The following is a 20,537-nucleotide window of genomic DNA, read 5'->3' as shown; positions in this document are numbered from 1 at the left end:
TAATACAACAACTGCAGCCGGCTTGTCAACTCTAAGTCCTAAGTCTTGTGTCTTAAAACCGGGACTCAGATCTGACGACGTTTCGTCTCGGTTCTCCGTTTAAATCTCATTTTTATCCACAAAACACGTTACACATATTAACTACACAAACTTTATTTATCTTTTTTAGTTCAATAATGTTTTATTACTGCATACACATGTTTATGTCATTTATACATCTATGTTTTCAATATTAACTCGGAGTTTATCCCAAACTCAACAAGTCTGCCAACAATGTTTTATCTTAATCCGATTACCGGGAATTCCGTTTATAAAATTCTAAAAAAATTACCAAAAATTTTATACTTTGTAAGTGTGTCATGTATAAATAATTATGCTTATCATTGTTGTGTTTTTTGCTAAACCGAGGCTGAATTTTTTACAAGGTGTCACTTTATTTGCTAATGCTCCAAAGGCATAATTGATCCATCAGATTTTTTTTTAGATTGAATATTATTTAAATTTCATTTTTACGATGACAGAAATTGAAAATTTTTTTAGCAATAAATTTAATTATTTGTTTTTTTTTTTTTTTTTTTTTTTTTTTTTTTTATAAATTATTATAAAAAAAATTAGGAAAAAGATTGACCCTGCATATAAGGCCATCCCTGCATATAAATGAAGTTGACAGACATTAAAAATTTTTTTAGAAATTTATAGCAATTAAATTATTAAAAAAATAAAATTAATTAAAAAGTTTCACATGTAAAAATTAATGAAAATTAAAAGTGAAAATTTTTGGAAGCATTTTTTTATTGAAAAAATTGTTGCAAAAAAAATTATTAAAAAATTTCTTTCTTAAAAAACTTGAAAAACTATAAGATCAATTTTGAAAAAAAAAATTTTTTAGTTTCTAATTTAATTAATGAAAAAAAAAAAAAAAAAAAAAATCAACAAACTAAAAACGTCGGCAAACTTTATTATTATGAAATTTTTTAAGTATTAAAAATTAGAATTTTAATTAAAAATTTTTTATTAAATTTATAAAATATTGGTGTAAAAATGATTATTAGTATTTAAAATTTAAATACTAATTAAATTAGTATTTATAGTTATAAAATTGTTAGATGTCTGTTAAATTCAGTATCATAAAAAAAAAATGTAAAAATTTTTCGATTTTCAAATTGCAAAAAAAAAAAAAAAATTAATAAGAAGAAAAATAAAATAGAAAGTCAATTTTTCAGTCTAAAAAATGACCCGAAGAATTTTATAAATTGTATAAATTACAATTGATAAAAATCAATTAAATTTGAAGTAAATTAAAAAAAGATTATTTTTTTTTTTTTAGGTCAAACAAGACAAGTAAATTACACTAAAAAATGAGCAAAAGTAGCCAGTAATCAGATGGTGCAGATGAAGCTGGTGCATATATCCCTGGTGCTGTTGAAGCTGCTGGTTTAACTGACGAGAAAAGTCAGTTGTCTAAAAATAATCGTGGCCGAGTGTGTTTCGCGATGGGATCAGCGCCACGACGTCTCGCTACTTGCTTCCCTCATCAACGTTTCGCAGTTTGTCTTTTCATAGTCTCTTATATATAAATATATCTAGAAGAATATATACATATATAAAAATCCAAACGTGGAAGATATATATAACAGAATATGTTGTTGTTGATAGTATTTCAGGGAAGATGTAGATATAAAAAAGGCAGAGAAGAATAAAGTGTCGTTGGCAATAAGTCAATCGGTCTTTAACCAGGTGCGGTGGTTATCTTCGTCTGTCCCAACCCTGCGGATGATCAGCGATAGCCAGACAGAGCGGGATCACGTTTAGTAGTGTCTCGTGACGCAAAGGCTGTTTCTTACTAGCAGTTAGAAGGTATGTCGCAGTTTTACGCAATAAACTTTTTATTGGACTTGTCTGGTCAGAATGATCGCTCACTAATTTATTTCCTAAAGCCTCGTCATTATCCTGTGGACAGTAGCAGTGTCGCCTAGCCGTTCTTGATGTCGGCAGCCATCCAAATTAACAAACTATCATCATTACGACTAATTATGTCATTTGAAACAATTACCAGCGAGTTAAATATATTTACTTTTAAAATCTTATGATTTAATCATCTTGCTTTAATTTATATTATTTCAGGTCTAAGTCCAAGTCCAAGATATGAGAAGAAATGTACTCAAGGGGATAGGACAGCGAGATTTCTTCTCTACTATACAATACGATACAGAGAGACCCGTTGATTTAATTTGTATTCTTGTTACTCGTCTTTTGGAACGGCAAAACCGCGATCGCGTGGCAATGCTCGCTATATCTTTAGATTCTATCTAACTTTAGTCGTGTCTCGGGCCCCACAAAGCTCTCTCTGTCTTGTTCTTTCTTAAATTCTCTCACTTAGCTCTTTCTCTTGGTATATAATCTCTGTCTGAAGGTGTATATGTACTTATATATAATACTGTACGTTTAGTTTGTCTCTTGTGTTGTCTTGTAGTTTGTAGTAGAGTGTAAGACTTGTCACTTGTATATACCCGATGACGCAATACGTCGTCATAACCTTCACGTTATAATATTTAACCTGCCCCCTTCGCATACCTAGTCTTTTACAAATCTTCTTTTATTATTGCCTTTTTTTTCTTTTTTTTTTTTTTTATTATATTTATTCTCCTTTTCGTTAAATTTTTATTTTGCCTTTTTTTTTTTAACTGGTAATTTATATATTCTTACTGCTCTTATAGGGGCACCGGTACGGGCACCGGGGCGAAATTGGATACCTTTAAATTTCAGTAACATAAAAACATTTCGAGGATTTTTATTTTTAATCCACTTTTTTTTTTTTTTTTTTTTTTTTTCCCAGGTTCATCTTTCTCGTGAATGTGAATTTATACTTTTATTGTCCTGTTAAAATAATTATTGACACTTTTTGGTCATTAATCTTTATTATTAAGATTTTTTTTTCCAGGATAGTCATCTGATGAAAAATCAGTTTTTTTTTTTAGTGAAATTGTCATTGCCAAGGTCTTGACTTGAATTTATGATCGTAAATGATAAATATTTAGGCTGCATTCGAAAATACTCGATCTCTTTAGATACATAATTAAGAAATGACCTTGTATCTTGTGAAATATTGACATTTTTAAAAATATAAGCTCATCCCGATGTTATACTCATCGAGAGCTTTCATTTGAGTACCCACATGAATTTTTCATATATTTTATATATATGTATATAATCAGGATGAGCTTATATCTTAAAAAATATCAATAGTTAAAAAAATACAGTGCAATTTATCAATTAATTAAAGCAAAATTTAATTATGATTAAAAAAAAATGATACGCCCTTTTGGCTTTAAAATTTTTTTGTCTTAGAATCAAAAGGGCGTATACAAAAAAATTTTTTTTTATTTATTTTTCTTACAGATTTGAATCTTATAAACATTTTTAGATTCAATATTTAGATGTAACAATAAAATTTTTATTTGTTTATTAAAAAGACAAATAATTGCTAATCAGTACAAAGAAGAAATAGATAAAAATTTTGAATTTTTAAATTTTATAAAAGTAAGTAATAATAATAATTTATGTACTGTATAATTATTCTTAATTAAGATTTACTTGTAACTGTATTATACATAAACAAAAAACCAATGAATCGTGTTTTGTAATTTTTATTTGAATAATCAGAAGGGAGTGTCATAATTCTCACGCCCACATTTGTCTGTCGAGTTCTGGATCAGGTTCAGAGAAACCAACGACAGTCCACTCGGATAAGCTTAAAAGCAGAAAAGAAGAAATCAAGAGAGGCTATCGATTGATCGCTCGGATGTTTGTCCATTTATTTTTACAGTCATCGCTGACTGTTAACTACATGTATAGATGATCGAAGAACCAGAAGCGTACACAACTACATATCCGGTGGGTACAGGAACGGCTAGACGCGTGTGCTGATTTGCGTAGGCCGATCGCGCCATCGAGATTTCCACAAGATTCATTCATTCTCATTCAATTTAGTTTACCAGTTACTGATTCATGCTTCGGATCAGGTGATCTGAATCGAGACGAGATTATTATTTACAAATAACACATTAAACAAGTATGACAAATTACTTTAAGTTATGAATTATTCAATTAGTTGTTTAATTATCCGGGTTTATTTGCTTTTTCAGATCTATTCCGTCTTGTAGGTACACTCATCATCTGTCAGAAGCTATATGATCCAGACAATGAAGTATATAGAATCTGAAACAAGGAAGACTATACTAAGCGTGTGTCATAGCCGGCTCTCCTTAGATCAAGACTAAGACTTAGACTTAATCGTGGCCGCGAGAATATCAAGACCAAGAACAAGACCAAGATCAGGCATATCACTAGTTAAGTTAAGTTAAGTTTGTAATATCATATATTGTGTAGAGTGTAGTGCAAGTCGCACTACTCGAGGAGTGGAGAGCAATGCTGCTGGTAGTTATATATAAATGGCCCTGAGCCGACAAAAATGACCCTATATAAAAATGTGGATCAAGGGGCCATTCACTGGTGAGTAAGGGAACGTGCAGTATACACCGGAGCACTTCCGAGGCACTTGTGTTGTCTTGCGACATTTTAACGTGCTTCCAATGCTCTTGCAATTTTACCCGACTTAATCCTACAGACAAGGCGATTAGAAAACATCACTTCGAGGTTGGGATTCATCAAGAGCCAGCACTTGATAATTATGATTGATAACTTTTTCAAAGAATGCAATGAGTTATTTGAAAACTTATGCAGCTGATTTAAACTTCAAATACAACTAAAGATTACCCACTAAAAAAAAAAAAAAAATTAACTTGAGTCAAGAGAAAAATTCTTAGTAAGGATAAGAATTTTTTTACTTGAATATAGAAAATTGTTCTTCAAATTTATGTAATTTTTTTTTTTTTTTTTTTTTTTTTCAACAATAATATATTTAAAAAAAAAAAAAAAAACGTTTAATTAAAATCAATACACAGAAAGAAAAATTTCTTGACTGGAGAACAAAATTTTTGGCCCAATAAAATTTTCGGATGCCTGTAAGAAGAATTTTCTTGGATCAAGATACGTATTTCTTAAAGCAAAAGAATTAATTTTGTTTGAATAAGTAAAATTTCTTAAAGTCAAAGAAATTTTTTTTTTTCGCTCAATAAAACAATTAGAAAGAAAAATATTTTCTTGGCTTAACACGAAAAATCGTTCAAAAAAAATAAAAATTAAAATGGTGACCCTACTTGGAAATATTTACCAAAAATTTTTCAACCCCAAATTATCGGAAAAATTGTGCTTAAATGATCCTTAAATATTTTCTATCCATGCATTTTATTCAATTAAAAAATAAAAAAGTTTAATATCACAATTTTTGGAAGAAAAAAAAAAAAAATGATATAATCTAAGATTCTAGTGAGTATAATTAAAATTTTTTCTGTGTACGTAGTTTGAAATTATTTTCCTGAATTGCTGTGACCAAATTTTAAGTTATTTATTTATTTTATTCAAGTTAATTTTTTTTCTGGGTAGTAATAAGTTTGTTGTAGGAAAAGTTTCAAATTTTATAAGTTAAAATGGATTTTTAATTAAAACAAAGGTAATCCACTTTTATAATTTAGATGAAAAATATGAAAATATATCATGTAAGCAAACTATTCGTAACGCGATTGGTTGAATATATCATAAGCATGAAAATATATGCAAATTCTAAATTCATGCGCGCGTTTGCGCGCGCAAATTTGAATTCTAGTATTTAATAAAAAAAGCCTAAAATTTTCTAATATTATAAAATTATTATTAATAAAAATAATAATTGAGTAGTTTCAATAGTAATAATTAATAAATAGCCTACCAGCAGAAGTTTTAATAATTTCTGAATTGAAATTAAAAAATAATTAAAATTATTAGCTGGATTTCGATGAATCCTCGAATCAATAGACATCTCCATAAGTTATTGATCATTTAAGCGATTTTTATTTAAAAATAAGAGAGAGGACATTGTGAAAATTTAATATGAATGTATATATGGAAGTAACAAGTCGAAAGAATATCATTTGAAGACATGACCATTAACGGGACTCATCCTTATATAGAGAGGTCTGGATTGTGTCCACATTGATCGTCGTCTTGGGACACTTGGAGACTCGGCCGATGCTTACATGCATTAAAATGTTTTTCTCTTATTATATATGAATGTATGTGGACATATATATATATATATATATATAAATAGATGTGTATCAGAGCAATGTGATGCTTTTAATTTAAAGAAACATCTGCAATTTGTCGAGTTATAAGAATCGTGTGTTGTTTAATTACCGACGCAACTGATTAGCATCTTGTTGGTAAAATTAATAAATCCCTTGCACATAGCAAAGTCGCGTGCGTGTCGCTAAAAAATTTAATACTGCTCTGTGGTCTGCGAGAGTTTCTACTGGGTGTATTTATGGATTCTTTTATCACAATAATCTTAGAAGAGGAAAAATGTGAATTAACTTAAGAGTTAAAAGAAGAATGAGAATTAAATAAAGTAGCTTCAATGCATATAAATATAGCTACAAGTTTGAGAATTGTTGGTTGAACCCAGAGTCAGAGACAGAGCAGGGAAAGGATTGTTCTTGGTGATATATAAAATATCCCGAAAGATAATAAAACCAGCAGGAGCATAACCCGAGAGTTAGCTCTTGGTATTTATGGAATTTGCGGGCGCTCGAGTTAGGAAGTGCGAAGGTCCGATTGTCGTACAATCGCCGTTGGGATCAAACTGATCACGCGACGACCAAAGACGCCACTATTCTTTCCTCTCACCATCCCAGTTTTATGTTACTTTATATTACAATTTACAACTTACAACTTACAACGGTAGAAGTAGTTTTAGCCGTAGTGTACCATCCTCCTTCGCTTATACGTCCATTTATAAAATAAAATATAAAACTGCCGGTTGAACGATCGTGATTCGTATCCTTGCCAGGAATTTTTCTCAGTCTCTCCTTTTCTGGCAAGCGCACACCGATTGTCAGCGAGGATAAAATCTGACGAACACCGACGCCTTTTTAACATTTTCTCCGATCCGAGGCCCGCTAAATATCTCCCCGTATTGCTGTTTCTGATCCCAGAGAGCCTTTGCTCTACGATCTTGTCTCGGAACTTGTAACGCCGTGACCGAACCCACCGACGATACATTATTCATTCTCACGATAATTTTCATCCTTCACCGGAGCTAAGACCAACTCAACAGCCTTTTCTTCTTTAAGATTCTCTTGTCTAAATTGAAGTTACAACCAAAAGAGCCTTTTTTGATTAATTGTCTAATTCTCTTTTTTTTTTTTTTTTTTTTTTGTTACACTGTAAAAAGAGCCTAAAAACGGAGTAAAATGTCTATTTAAAATTATATCAAGATTATAAAATCTATAAAAGTTTTTAAATCAACAAAATAGATTAAAGTACACAGAAAGAAAAAAAGTCTTGAGTCAAGCGTAAATTTTCTTAAATCAAGAAAATCTTAAGGAAGACTGAAAATTTCTTGAATGAAGATAAATTTTTTTAAGCCAACAAAATTTCTTCTTGCTCCAAAATAACTTTAGTCTTCTTTATAATATTCTTGGTTCAAGAAATTTTTTGTTTAGAAAAAAATATAAAAATACTATGAGTATCATCCAGAACAAATTTTAATTTTGGTTTGTAGTTATTTAAATTGTTACCTATGTAATACGAACTTTATTTAAAAATTACTAGAATTCAAATTTGCGCGCGCAAGCGCGCGCCTGACTATAGGATTTACATATATTTTCATGCTTATGATGATATATTTGACCAATCAGGTTACGAATAGTTTGCTTACGTGATATATATTTTTATATTTTTCATCTAAATTATAAAAGTGGATACAATTTTACACCTACAATTTCAATAATTAATAATTTTATAAATTAATGAATATATGCTGTCTAATAGTAGTAATTTAGTGAATACAAATATTCACAAAGTAGAATATCTTTAATGTCAAAAAATATTCTAACACCGCAAATTTTAACACCTATACTGCTTGGACTTACCGCGTTTTTTTTTTTTTTTTTTTTTTTTTACAGTGTAGGAACTTTTACCGCGCATGCGCGCAGATAGTTCCGCGGATAACCACAACTGAGTTGCGCAGTGTTTAAAAATTCTTTTGAGCTGTTCCAGCCCGTCAGACCCGACAGCTTGAATGTAAATAAATTAACGCATTTTACAGGGAGTGTTTGAACACGAATTGCATGAAATATTTTCCATATTCTCACTTGTTAAAGCATTAAGTGTCAAAAATGATGTATTGCTTTAAATGAGTCTTCTATTCTAAAATTTAAATTCTCCAAGAGTCGTGGGTAAGTATTGTATTATATTCTATACAAACAAATTTCCCCATAGACTTGTCGAATCTTAAATATTTAAGCCTGAGAAGTAAAAGAGAGATCTATAGTACTTTCAACATATAAAATATAAATAACCGTATGTGTGACTTAGTTGTTATATGTTGTAGCTGGTTAGAATTGATGCCGTTGATATCACCAACTATCACCTCAGATCCACGAGAGATAATATCGTTCATTGTCGACTAGTAAACGATAACCTATTCGGCCTGGTTGCCTGTTACCTTGCTAGCCTCCATGACAGTGTGTGTCCGGGTTCGTTGTAACTCGGTTACACTATCCGCTACCAACAAAACGTATTCATATGTAAGTGTTTGTAGAACACTTACTGCTTACTGCTTACTACTCATTTACATTAAAAGTGTATTCATTGCAGAGCAGAAACAGTGAATAGGGGCGACAACGAATACCATTCTTGATTCTTGCCGGCATTATCAGTTTTGCCACCGCCTTGCCCAGAACAGCTTACACCGGCATGTATAAATATGTTGTATAAATAAGTACTCACTGGTATAATGTAAAATTCCAGGTTTACATTACATTATCCTTTCAACTGTAACTTAAACTCAGGAGATGCAGTTCTTAGTCGCTTTCGCTGTTTTTTGGCTTCTGCAAATTATCACTGATAGAAAGATTTAGTTCTATTTAAGAAAATTTAGTAATAGTTACCAAACTATTTATTTCCACTAAATAAATATTTATTAGTATTTAACAAATTATTTATTACTACGCAATAAATCGTTTATTAGTATTGAAAAAATTAATTTTTAGACTAATTTTAGCCTATAACATATCTTCTTTGCTTCATTTTAAGATTGGCTGGTTCCAAAATTAACGAATACTGCCGATAATTTTTTAGGCTAGAATCGAGCAAGAAACAAAGTAATCAAAATCATAAAAGTAAATAAATTTATCGCTTTGAGTAATTGTTTTTTTTTTTTTTTTTTTTTTTTTTTTTTCATTAAATTATTTATATTTTGATTTTATTATTTTAGAAAAAAATTTTTTTACGGAATTTTTTTTTTTTTTTTTTTTTTAATTAATTATTATTTAGAGTCGGTTTTAACTGCTGTGTGTAAAAAAAAAATTAAAAAATTATTAAGTGACTGCTAATTTTAATGTCATTTAAATATTTTGATAGTAAATCAATTTAAATCCTTCTATCAGTGAAACGAGAAATAATAAATGCATTGCATATTCTTGTATTACTCGATACAATGGATAGTAATCACCTCAGTAAAACAATACGCCGATGGTGATGATATAGGGTCTAGGTGGAGTTGATCCGTCCACCCGTCAAACTCTCGCACTCTGCATACAATGTCCGGCGGAGTATTCGGACCACCACCCTACTCGAAAGGAGATGCTGAGAAATAACCTTATGCAGAGACTATCAGAGAAAAGAATCGCCTCCTCTTTTCTCCTCCTTACGTGTATAGTGTACCGAGGTAAGATCCTCTTAATCTCGTTCCGGCCTACGTGACTCACAGCTCAGACTGTTATTCATTATTCTAACGCCTACCCTTTAACTTTTTCAGCTTCACCAGTCTAAGTCTGAGACTGCAAACAAGGCCATGAAGAAGAGCATGACCAAGACCGAGACCAAGAGGAGTCGGATGACATGATCTGTGTACTTTATGTCAGGCATTCTCTCCAGCCTCACCTTCCTTTGGCTTTTACTTTAACACACCACTGCAGGATGGAGAGGTGAGTAGAAGAGTACTTACTCTACATATGCATACTCATATCTGTACATAAATTTATTTATATTTTTTATATATAGATGCCGAGAAGCATTTAAGTCTGCTCACGGAGGAAATAAACGTCGAGGCGGTCCTCCTCGATGTAATAAGTCTTGGTTGGCATATTTGTTGCTCGGCACCCAACCCTAATATCACTAACTTTACTTTCATACGTAATGAGAGTTCCAGAGTGAGTATTAAACCGCAAAATACTTTAGTCTAGCGCTTTGATAATATATTCATATGTTTGCTTTGTTTTAATAGTTAATAAGCTTTATTAACTGTTAATAAATTATTTTTTAACACCCTATACAGAAAAAAAGGTTCAAAATATTTTTCTTCCTAATTATTTTCTTGAGCGGAAAAAAATTTTTTTTTTCAAAGAAATTTCACTTATTCCAACAAAATTAATTCTCTTGCTTTAAGAAAAATAGATCTTGATCCAAGAAAATTTATTTAAGCCAAGAAAATCTTGTTGTTATGAGAAAATTCAATGAAAATTAATTTTAGCCGATATTTGATAATTTTTAGAATTTTTGTTAACAAATAAATTATGGGAAAAAAATAAAAAAAAAAAAAAATTGACATTTAGAAATTAAAAAAATTAAAAAATACAATTTTTTTTTTTTTTAATAAATTTAATTGTTAAATAAAATTAAAAATTGGTCAGGTGACAGCTAACTTGAATGTCATAAAAATTCAGCCTCTTGCTCCAAAAAATTTAGTTCTTGATAGAAGTAAATTTTTTTGTCTTGAGAAAATTTCTCTCTTTCTCCAAAAAATTAAATATAAAGATAAAAGTAAATTTTCATTAATATTTTTATTGATTAACATGTCAAATGGGAAGATCAAATAATATTATTAAATCATTTTTTTTTATTCAATATGTATAATTGCACGCTAAAATAATATAAAAATGGTATCAAATATTCTCTAGAAAAATTTTCTCTTGAAGGTGAGAAAATTTTTTTCTCAGCTAAAGTAGCTGACGCTGCTTTCCTAAAGTATCTAAAAATCTTGATCAAATATAAAAATTTATTGTATCAAGTATTTATGATAATTTGAATGAAGAAAAAATTACTTCTACCAAGAATAGAATTTCAAAAAAAATTTTGAATTTCGTACATGTTAAGAAAATAATTTTCAATTATTGCCTTTTAATAATGTATTTTTTTTTCAATATTTAAACAAGAAATTTACTTATTCATGTCGGGTGTGGCACTTTTTATGACTCTATAGCTGTAATACATGATAATAATTAAATTCATTAAATAAATTAACGTTTTTAATATTTAAAAATATAAAAGATAATTATGAGCTTTGATAAAATTTGATATTTTACAATAAACGTTATTATCATGTAATATAATTAATGCAAATAATTTATAAAGATGATTTTTGTTTGTAAGCAATCTTTATATCATATTTTATTGCAAGCGATACAAATTAATTCAATAAAATATTTATTAACTGTTAATAAATATTTATTAAATGTTAAAAATTTTTTTAATTAATTAAATTATCAATAATTAATAAATCCTTCTATCAGTTTAGACATTTGTTACGGCTGTCAACCAGATCCCAGCTCGATGCTGATGATTATCTGGATCCAGGTCCAGGGAGAGACTGTTTTCTTTCTCCCGGTAAAGGTTTTACGATCGTCATCATCTTGAGCTTAAAAATCTAGGATAAATAAATTTACGCAACAGGCGCCATAAATGCATCTCCATGCACATTCTACATATGCAGTGGTATATACACCAGCAGAAACCAGAAAGCATTAACACCAGTGAGACGTAGATACATACCGCAGAGCAAGACACACAAGAGTGATAAAGAAAGAGAAGACTACGTGGTACGTGGTAGTCTCTCGGCGTCGACGGCAATCGTTTTGTGTCTGCTGGCCGTCTATTTGCGGCAACACCTAGAAGCGATGCTCACTCTGAGGCTTACAAGACTCACACATTTATTTGCTAAACTCTGTGTAGAGTAACCACACACATTTGGGAATAGGTAGTATCCTAGGTACCAACTAAATTCCGAGAGAAAGGTAACGAATGTCGAAATAATATTTTATCTTGTGCTTATGAGCTTTGCTATTTTATTTTTGTTTAAGTTTCCTGTATAGCAATATTTCACTATTTCATTTTCATTTATTGCGCGTTTTTATTTTTTTATTTTTTTTTTTTTTTTTTTTTTTTTTCAGCACAAAAGATGCTTTGTTCAAACATTATGAACCATAAGTACACTTAATATCGCGTATACTTATGGTACGGCTCTCATCTCCTTCTGCTTCTACTTTTCTGCGGCCAATTAACCGCCAATCTTACTAACTAAATCTTTTTCACAAGTTTCTCTATACTTATTTTATAAAAATTATTTCAATTATTTATTTTAATCAAGAAACACTTTTCACATTATTTTATTTACTTATTTTTTTTTTTTAAATAAGAAGAAATAATAATTGATATTATTTTAATTATTTATTTTAATCAAAAAATACACAGTAAAAAATTTTGTGTTAAAAATTTTTATGTTAAAAATTTTTGTGTTAAATTAATACAAAAAAGTGTTAAATATTTAACATAAAAATTTTTAACTCAAAATTTTTTAACGCTATGTTTGACGCAAAATTTTTTACTGTATACTTGTCACATTATTTTATTAAAGTTATACTTCTTTTGCCGCGTTTGGATGAGAGTGAAATTTGTAAGCTGCGCGCTCATGATGTCTCAAAGAAGCGATATGATGAAAATTTCCATCAAATATAATTAAAAATATAAATTTTTTTTACTATGAACTATTTTACAAGAAACATATATTTTAAATAAATAATCAAAATATTTTATAATTATCAATTTTAAACTATTGATACTTTTCAACTGCAGAAAAATCTTTAATAATATTGAATTAAATTCATATGATAATTGATGATTTTATATTTATACGGTATAGTTAAATTTTTACTATCATAAAATTTTTTTCATTGTTTTCAACATTATTCTTCGATCTTTTTTTTTTTTTTTTTTTTTTAATTCTTTTCATGAAGTATAACTTCTTACGCGTGTACAACAGTACACACACCTTTTTTTTTGTTTCTTTTTTTTTAAATAAGAAGAAATAATCATTGTATTTTATAAAAATTTCCTATTTCTTCTTTATTAATATATTCTCTATATTTATTTTAATTATTTATTTTAATCAAGAAACACTTTTCATATTATTTTATTATTTATTTTTTAAATAAGAAGAAATAGTAATTTTTTTTTATATAAAATTTCCAATTTTTTTTATTTAATACTAATGCTGTAAAAAAAAAAAATTATTTCAATTTTTTTTTAAGTAAAATAATTGTTTTATTTCTTCTTTATCAAAACAAATATCGCAATGATCAATTTCAAATCATCTTTGATAAAAATCAGATAAATTTTCACCGATTCCGAGATTTAAAAATATACCGTCTATAAAATATATATTTATAATATTAATATTATTCGTAAAAGAAAAACTAAACTAACAGAAAAATAAGTAAATAAATAAAAAGATGTTTAAAATAAATATTTCAAAAAGGGGCAAGGAAAAAGTAGTGGGAATAAAAAAGTGCGTGTGAGTGTCGCGCGAAACGATATATTAATACGACTTTCGTATCAATAATAGGGACAGCTATAAATAAAACATATATATATATATATATATATATATATATATATATATATATATATATATATCAAGTGTGAAGAGAAAAAAAATGATGAAATGGGCTAATTTAATATCTAAAGTGTCGGTGTGTTATCTCGATCAAGATTAAATAGTGGAAAAGACGCCGGTAGGTATGTACATACACTCACACAGATTTGACACGAAGATTTGTACGAATACATATTGTATATATTTATATAAACATATATATCTGTATGTAGATGCATGTAATAAGCTCGGCTGAAAAATACATTTAAATACGTATAAGTATACGAAAGAGTTGGGACGATAATAATAAATTAGCGAAATGAGTGCGTGGGAACAACTTACCGGCAGCGCGGTGTGGTCTCTTGGTCCAGTCATCATCGATAAGTGGTGCGACTCTTTTTCCCTCGGTCCCAACAACTGACCCACCAGCAGCAATAAGTGCCAGCAAAATCGCCAGCATACTACCGCTCGTCTGAACGTACATCGCGCTTAACTCCTGAATTATTTATTTTATTTATCCTCACTTATTTTATTTTTTCTTTCTCCAAAAAAAAAAAAAAAAATATATATATATATATATATATATATATCTTCTCAACTTATTCTTACTCTTACTCGTATTCTTCTTTTAGTCTTGCGTATTTATTATTTTTATTTAAAATCACTAAAATTATAACGTAGCAAAACTAACAAAAATAAAAAATAATTAATACCGATAAATAAATAAATAAAATAATTTAAATAAATAAGTTTAAAAAAAAAAAAACTCTCTCTCAGTCTTGAAGCAACACGTAGCACTATTTTTTCTCTACTTTCTTCAGATTAGTTAAATAATGAGAGTTAAATAAAATAATAAACCAACAAAACACTTATCTTTTGTCACGCGTGCAAAACAATCCGGTTGCCGCTCTTATTTTCACGATAAGAGTCCTAGAACTTTAGTGAGTGTAAGAGCAAGACTACTGACTGTAGTAAGTGATGACAATGATGATGATAGTGATAATAAAATAGCAATACCACCACCAATGGATAATAATAATTCTTCTTTATCTTGTTTTAATATTTCTTCTTTGACAGATTTAATCCCAATAATTGGCGACTCTTTCCAAGAAGATAATCTAAATCTGCTGTTAATTGGTGCTGTGACAACCTTCCAGAAGTAACCCATGTAGCATGATGATCCGGTAGCCAAACTTGGAGGCAAATTCGAGATCATCGTCAGCCGACTAATTTACTAACAATATTTAAATATAAACTGATCATCGGATTAAAGGTAACACATCTCTATCTGTATCTCTATCGGTTATCATCATCCTCGATAATATTATTTATATTCTTAAACAGACTCTGGTTACTTTGGATGGCTCTGATCAAGCTGGTGATGATTCTCAATTAAATTACCGATCAACTTTTAGGAAAAATAAGTTTTAAAAAAAAAAAAAAAAAAAAAAAAAAAAACACAAAATCACTGCGAGAAGGATTATCCTGGATTAGTTTCCAATAGATCTTGGAGCTGGCGATTGGCCAACGTCCAACTGGTTAAATATCTTCGAAGAGCACGACTCGCGAGCTCGCGGATGAATGACTGACTTGGTGACTGAGTGACCGTATAGAAACAAGTCAGCCAGATCGTCGTAGTCGTCGTTGAGTTGCCGGGTGGGAGGCTGAGTAGTCCGCTCTGCTCTTTACGTAGTGTCTTGCTCTCTGTATTCTGTATCTAAGAGGTATTATATATATCTTACTTTATACATCAGTGCTTGGTGTATACTTTCCTCACTACTCTGCTCTAACTATCCTAGGTACCTAGAAAAATCTATCTGTAAGTTCAAACAATTTGATTGCAATATTAATTGATGTAATCCAAGGACTAAGAATCATTAAATAAGTCAATAGTAAGCAGAAAGAAAAATTTCACTTGTCTTCTATTATTCGTGCCTTTAAATAGTTTAAATTTTAATAATTGAACAAATTAATCTTATAAGGTAAAAGCTCCAATTATTGACAGGGGTCTAAATATTGACACCCTACACCAAAAAAAAAAAAAAAAAATATTTTTCTTCCTAATTATTTTCTTGAGCGAAAAAAAATTTTTTTTTTTTAAAGAAATTTCACTTATTCCAACAAAATTAATTCTCTTGCTTTAAGAAATATGTATCTTGATTCAAGAAAATTTATTTGAGTCAAGAAAATATTTTTGTTTTGAGAAAATTCAGCCTTTGAGAAATTTTTTTTTCTGTGTAAATTATTTTTAAATATATTTAATCATCTGTAATAACAATAACTATCATAAAAATTTTTATTAAATTCTAGTTATTTAAAAAATTGAAATAAATTACTGTCAGTTTTAAAATATTAAATATTAATTATTAAAAAAAAAAATGAAGTTGGCATCAGTTAACACCATTAAAAAAAAAAATTTCTTGACTGGAGAACAAAATTCTTGGCTCAAGAAAATTTTCGCGTGCCTGGAGGAAGACCGAAGTAAAAATTTTTCTTAAAATTCTATTCTTGGTCGAAGTAATTTTTTCTTCATTCAAATTATCATAAATACTTGATACAATAAATTTTTATATTTGATCAAGATTTTTAGATACTTTAGGAAAGCAGCGCCAGCTACTTTTTAGCTGAAAAAAAAATTTTCTCACCTTCAAGAGAAAATTTTTCTAGAGAATATTTGATACGCTTTTTATATTATTTTAGCGTGCAATTATACATATTGAATGAAAAAAAATGATTTAATAATATTATTTGATCTTCCCATTTGACATGTTAATCAATAAAAATATTAATGAAAATTTACTTCTATCTTTATATTTAATTTTTTGGAGCAAGAGAGAAATTTTCTCAAGATAAAAAAATTTACTTTTATCAAGAACTAAATTTTTTGGAGCAAGAGGCTGAATTTTTATGACATTCAAGTTAGCTGTCACCTGACCAATTTTTAATTTTATTTAACAATTAAATTTATAAAAAAAAAAAAAAATTGCATTTTTTATTTTTTTAAATTTCTAAATGTTAATTTTTTTTTCTTATTCTTTTCCTATAATTTATTTGTTAACAAAAATTCTAAAAATTATCAAATATCGGCTAAAATTAATTTTCATTGAATTTTCTCAAAACAACAAGATTTTCTTGACTTAAAAAAATTTTTTTGGATCAAGATCCGTATTTCTTAAAGCAAGAGAATTAATTTTGTTGAAACAAGTGAAATTTCATGTCAAAAAAAATTTTTTTTCCGCTCAAAAAAATAATTAGGAAGAAAACTATTTTTTTTTTTTTTTTTGGTGTAGGTTGTCAATATTTAGACTCCTGTCAATAATTGGAGCTTTTACCTTATAAGATTAATTTGTTGAATCACTAAAATTGAAACTATTTAAAGGCATGAATAGAGGACACGTCATTCTAACCGAGATATTTTTTTTCCGCAGGTTATTTGAATTTGATCGGCGTGAAATCGATCGGGACATTGGTGTCGGCGCAAAATCTTCCTAGAAAAAGAAAACAAAAAAAAAAGTAATAAATTGAAATAGAAATGAATAGGATAAAATAAGAATACTAAATAATAAAATAACAAGAATAAAGTAGATGAATAAGAAGAAGAAGAAGAAGAAGAACAATCTGAGGGTAAAGAAGAAGAAGAAGAAGTTTCTCCTCATGGGTAGGGACTCTAAACCAAGTGAGAAAAGAATTCCGTGCTCGCACACGCAATCAAGGGATTATCCTTTGTATATTGACTCGTCCCTCGCTGCCTTAATGCGACTCATGAATAGGCGAGAAACGAGTCTTTGGTATTATTCACGATCGTGCAGGTCCAGCGTCGTTTTTCTCACCCGATTTCTTCACTAAACCACTGTCGAGAAATACGTTGGCACAAACTTTTTGTTGGTTTCGCTCGCTATATCTATACAATATCTATATCTATATATTAAACCTTAACCCATCGAATGTCTTTTCTATCCTGCTCTTGTCGTGGAAGAAGAGACCAACGGAGCCATCTCGGACTACAGACCGTCGGTCAGGATCGGCGTACCACCAGGTAATTCGTAGAAACGTCGCATTCACCACCGGAGATTAATGCAAGTCTTTTCTACATATAACAGCTCTTTGGAGTCTCGGGTTTGGATATTGGGTGTGAGGTCCAACCACTTGTCCTGGCATATTTCGAGGCTTTGTGTACCAAAAGAGACCGCGAATTTCCTGCCGGAGATTTATCATGTAGTCCTAAAAAATAAAAAAGTATAAGCCAGCTAAATAAAAAAAATCAAAATAAATTTTAACATACATGAATACAATTTGATGTATATATCTCCCGACACCTAGGAAGTTTGTCTCACACCTACGTAGTGTCTGTAGGCCGCGAGTCCGACCCGCCTTAGCTGATTGACTCCCCAGAGAGTTACCGGCGTCTCAGCTCAGCATCATCACCTTCACTACTCCCACGCGAGTTGTCTCCAAATCAAAGCCACTATCTCGGCAATCTCAATCCTATCAAGAGATAAAAAAAATTTTGTAAAAAGTATCATTATTTTATTTATTTTTCTTGTTCTTATTGTGATTATTAGTCGCTTTTTTTTTTTTTTTTTTTTAAACTCATTATTGTCATTTTTTTCAGACTGCGCACTCAGGCACGCTGCTATCCCAAGTATGAGGTAGGTGCAGCTCAAGAAGAAAAGTAATGTGGGGTTGGGTCAGCGTGTGCCCAGTTTGCATACTACATGCTATGATAATATCAGATATCAGCTATTATCAAGCCTCACTGAAAGAAGATATATTAATATTTATAGTTTCACTGAATATTGTAAACGACTAAAAAATTTTTTTCTCAGCTGAAGTAGCTGTCGCTGTTTCCCTAAAGTATCTAAAAATCTTGATCAAATATAAAAATTTATTGTATCAAGTATTTATAATAATTTGAATGAAGAAAAAATTACTTCTATCAAGAATAGAATTTTGAATATTTTTAAATTTATTTAATCATCTGTAATAAGAATATCATGTAAATTTTTATTAAATTCTAATTAATTAAAAAATTGAAAAAAATTACTGTCAGTTTTAAAATATTAAATATTAATTATTAAAAAAAAAAAAAAAAAATAAAGTTAGCAACTTTGATTGTCGATGATTGGGACTTTTACATTATTTGAATAAAAACTATAAAAAATTAAAAAATTTTACCATTTTCTAGGCGGCAATTTAAATTTGCCATTCAACGCTGCCTGGCGGTCTTTTCCACAACTAATAAAGCAAACTTTGTTGCTAAAGGTTATACAAGATGGCTGTTACTCTTCTTATCATCGTATTTAGACTTTTTTTATTAATTACAATTAAATTTAAAGAGCAATCATCGTGATTTATTACAGCAGTCTAGATTTCGGTGGTAGAATTAATTAAAAAAAAAAAAAAAAATTAAATTAAATTAATTTAAAGAAATACACTGTTGTGATCTAAAGAAGAATCGGTGACCTGACTTAAAAAGTAAACTAGTGTAAATAGATAAAGTATCGCTGCAATAAAGAAGAAATAATGATATGTTAAATAAATATAGTAAAACTGATGGCATACGCCGATGGGCATTAGAAAGTGTCACGAGACGCGACAAATGATCGCAGGAGGCGCCAAACAGCCGATTGATGAAATAATAAAATACGAAAAATTGACATACCCCCACCCCCACCCACCCGGTTACATGAGCCGTTTATGCGAAGCGATAAACACCGACGGATCTGGGACATCTATTTGTGTGTTGCCACAAGTCAGAGAGAGATTGAGTTAAAAAAAAAAAGTTAGATTCAATAAAAAAGAAAAAAAAATATAATAATAATAAATGGTGATTCGTGTCATTGGCTCTCGCGAGATGCAGTTTTAATATCAACACTGATATCGTTGAATCGCACCAAACAAACAACTATTTATTTGTCATCAAATTTTTTTTATCATCCTCTAAATTATTATAGTCATTTTTTATTACTTATTTTTATTTATTTATTATCTTCTAATTTTTTTTTTTTTTTTTTTTTTTTTTTTTTTTTTACAGGGAAGAAATAAAGACCCGGTGGTACTCCAGTGCATATTTTGTATAATGCAACGCCACGAGGAAGAAGAAGAAAAAGAAGATGATACTCGAGAGGAAGACGCAGATAAAAATGAAGAAAAGAAGAAATCTAAGTTTAAGTTTAAGAAGAAGAATAAGAAGTAGAAGGTGAAGTATTAAACGCCCACCCGAGTGTAACAGTTTACTCGGATCGTTTTTTTCCGATCGTATGGTATTATATTTATATATGTATATTTATATTTGTATGGATGTAAGAGTTAAAAGTTTAAGTTGTATATAACTAACAACAACTACTCGATATATTATAATACTTGTGTATTGTGTGTGTTGCTTACAACGATCGGGGCGATTTTATTGCCGCACAAGTCTGTGAGACGATGGGAATGTTGGCGCCATTTCTCGCATAAGCCAGGGGCCGGCTGGCCTGGCTTGATTCCGACGACCGCAGATTGCCACAGATGAGATGAGAGTACTCTCTAGTATCTTTCTTCCTCTGTTATTGAGCTAAAACTCAAAAGTTTGTTCTCTTACAGTATAATACTATCATATCTTCTTATTCTTACCCGATATTCGGTCCCTTGTCTTCTCTTGTACAATACAATTCAGATCTTATGATTTTATTTGGGCAGACCGGTGTTCTGAGCACGTCAGATCGTTTAATGTCTCACAGTTTTA

General features: G+C 29.6%; 1 long non-coding RNA gene across 2 annotated transcripts; it reads left to right on the top strand.

The window, feature by feature from the left end:
- The first annotated feature begins 14,958 nt into the window (after positions 1-14,958).
- LOC141524110 (uncharacterized) lies at positions 14,959-20,204 on the top strand. Of its 2 annotated transcripts, none has more exons than XR_012478721.1 (5): positions 14,959-15,083; positions 15,155-15,702; positions 17,239-17,846; positions 17,911-18,326; positions 18,423-20,204. It is a non-coding gene; the product is annotated as an uncharacterized LOC141524110 (long non-coding RNA). The 2 variants fall into 2 exon arrangements; XR_012478691.1 differs by lacking the exon at positions 14,959-15,083 and having other exon boundaries at positions 15,584-15,702; positions 17,911-18,046; positions 18,131-18,326.
- The last annotated feature ends 333 nt before the right edge of the window (positions 20,205-20,537 follow it).

This window comes from Cotesia typhae, unplaced genomic scaffold (genome assembly GCF_013202065.1).
Source record: "Cotesia typhae breed Kobodo isofemale line unplaced genomic scaffold, CoteBio_Ctyphae contig_10, whole genome shotgun sequence".
In the NCBI taxonomy this organism is placed as follows: Eukaryota; Metazoa; Arthropoda; class Insecta; order Hymenoptera; family Braconidae; genus Cotesia; species Cotesia typhae.
This window is presented reverse-complemented; position numbering and strand designations above follow the sequence as displayed.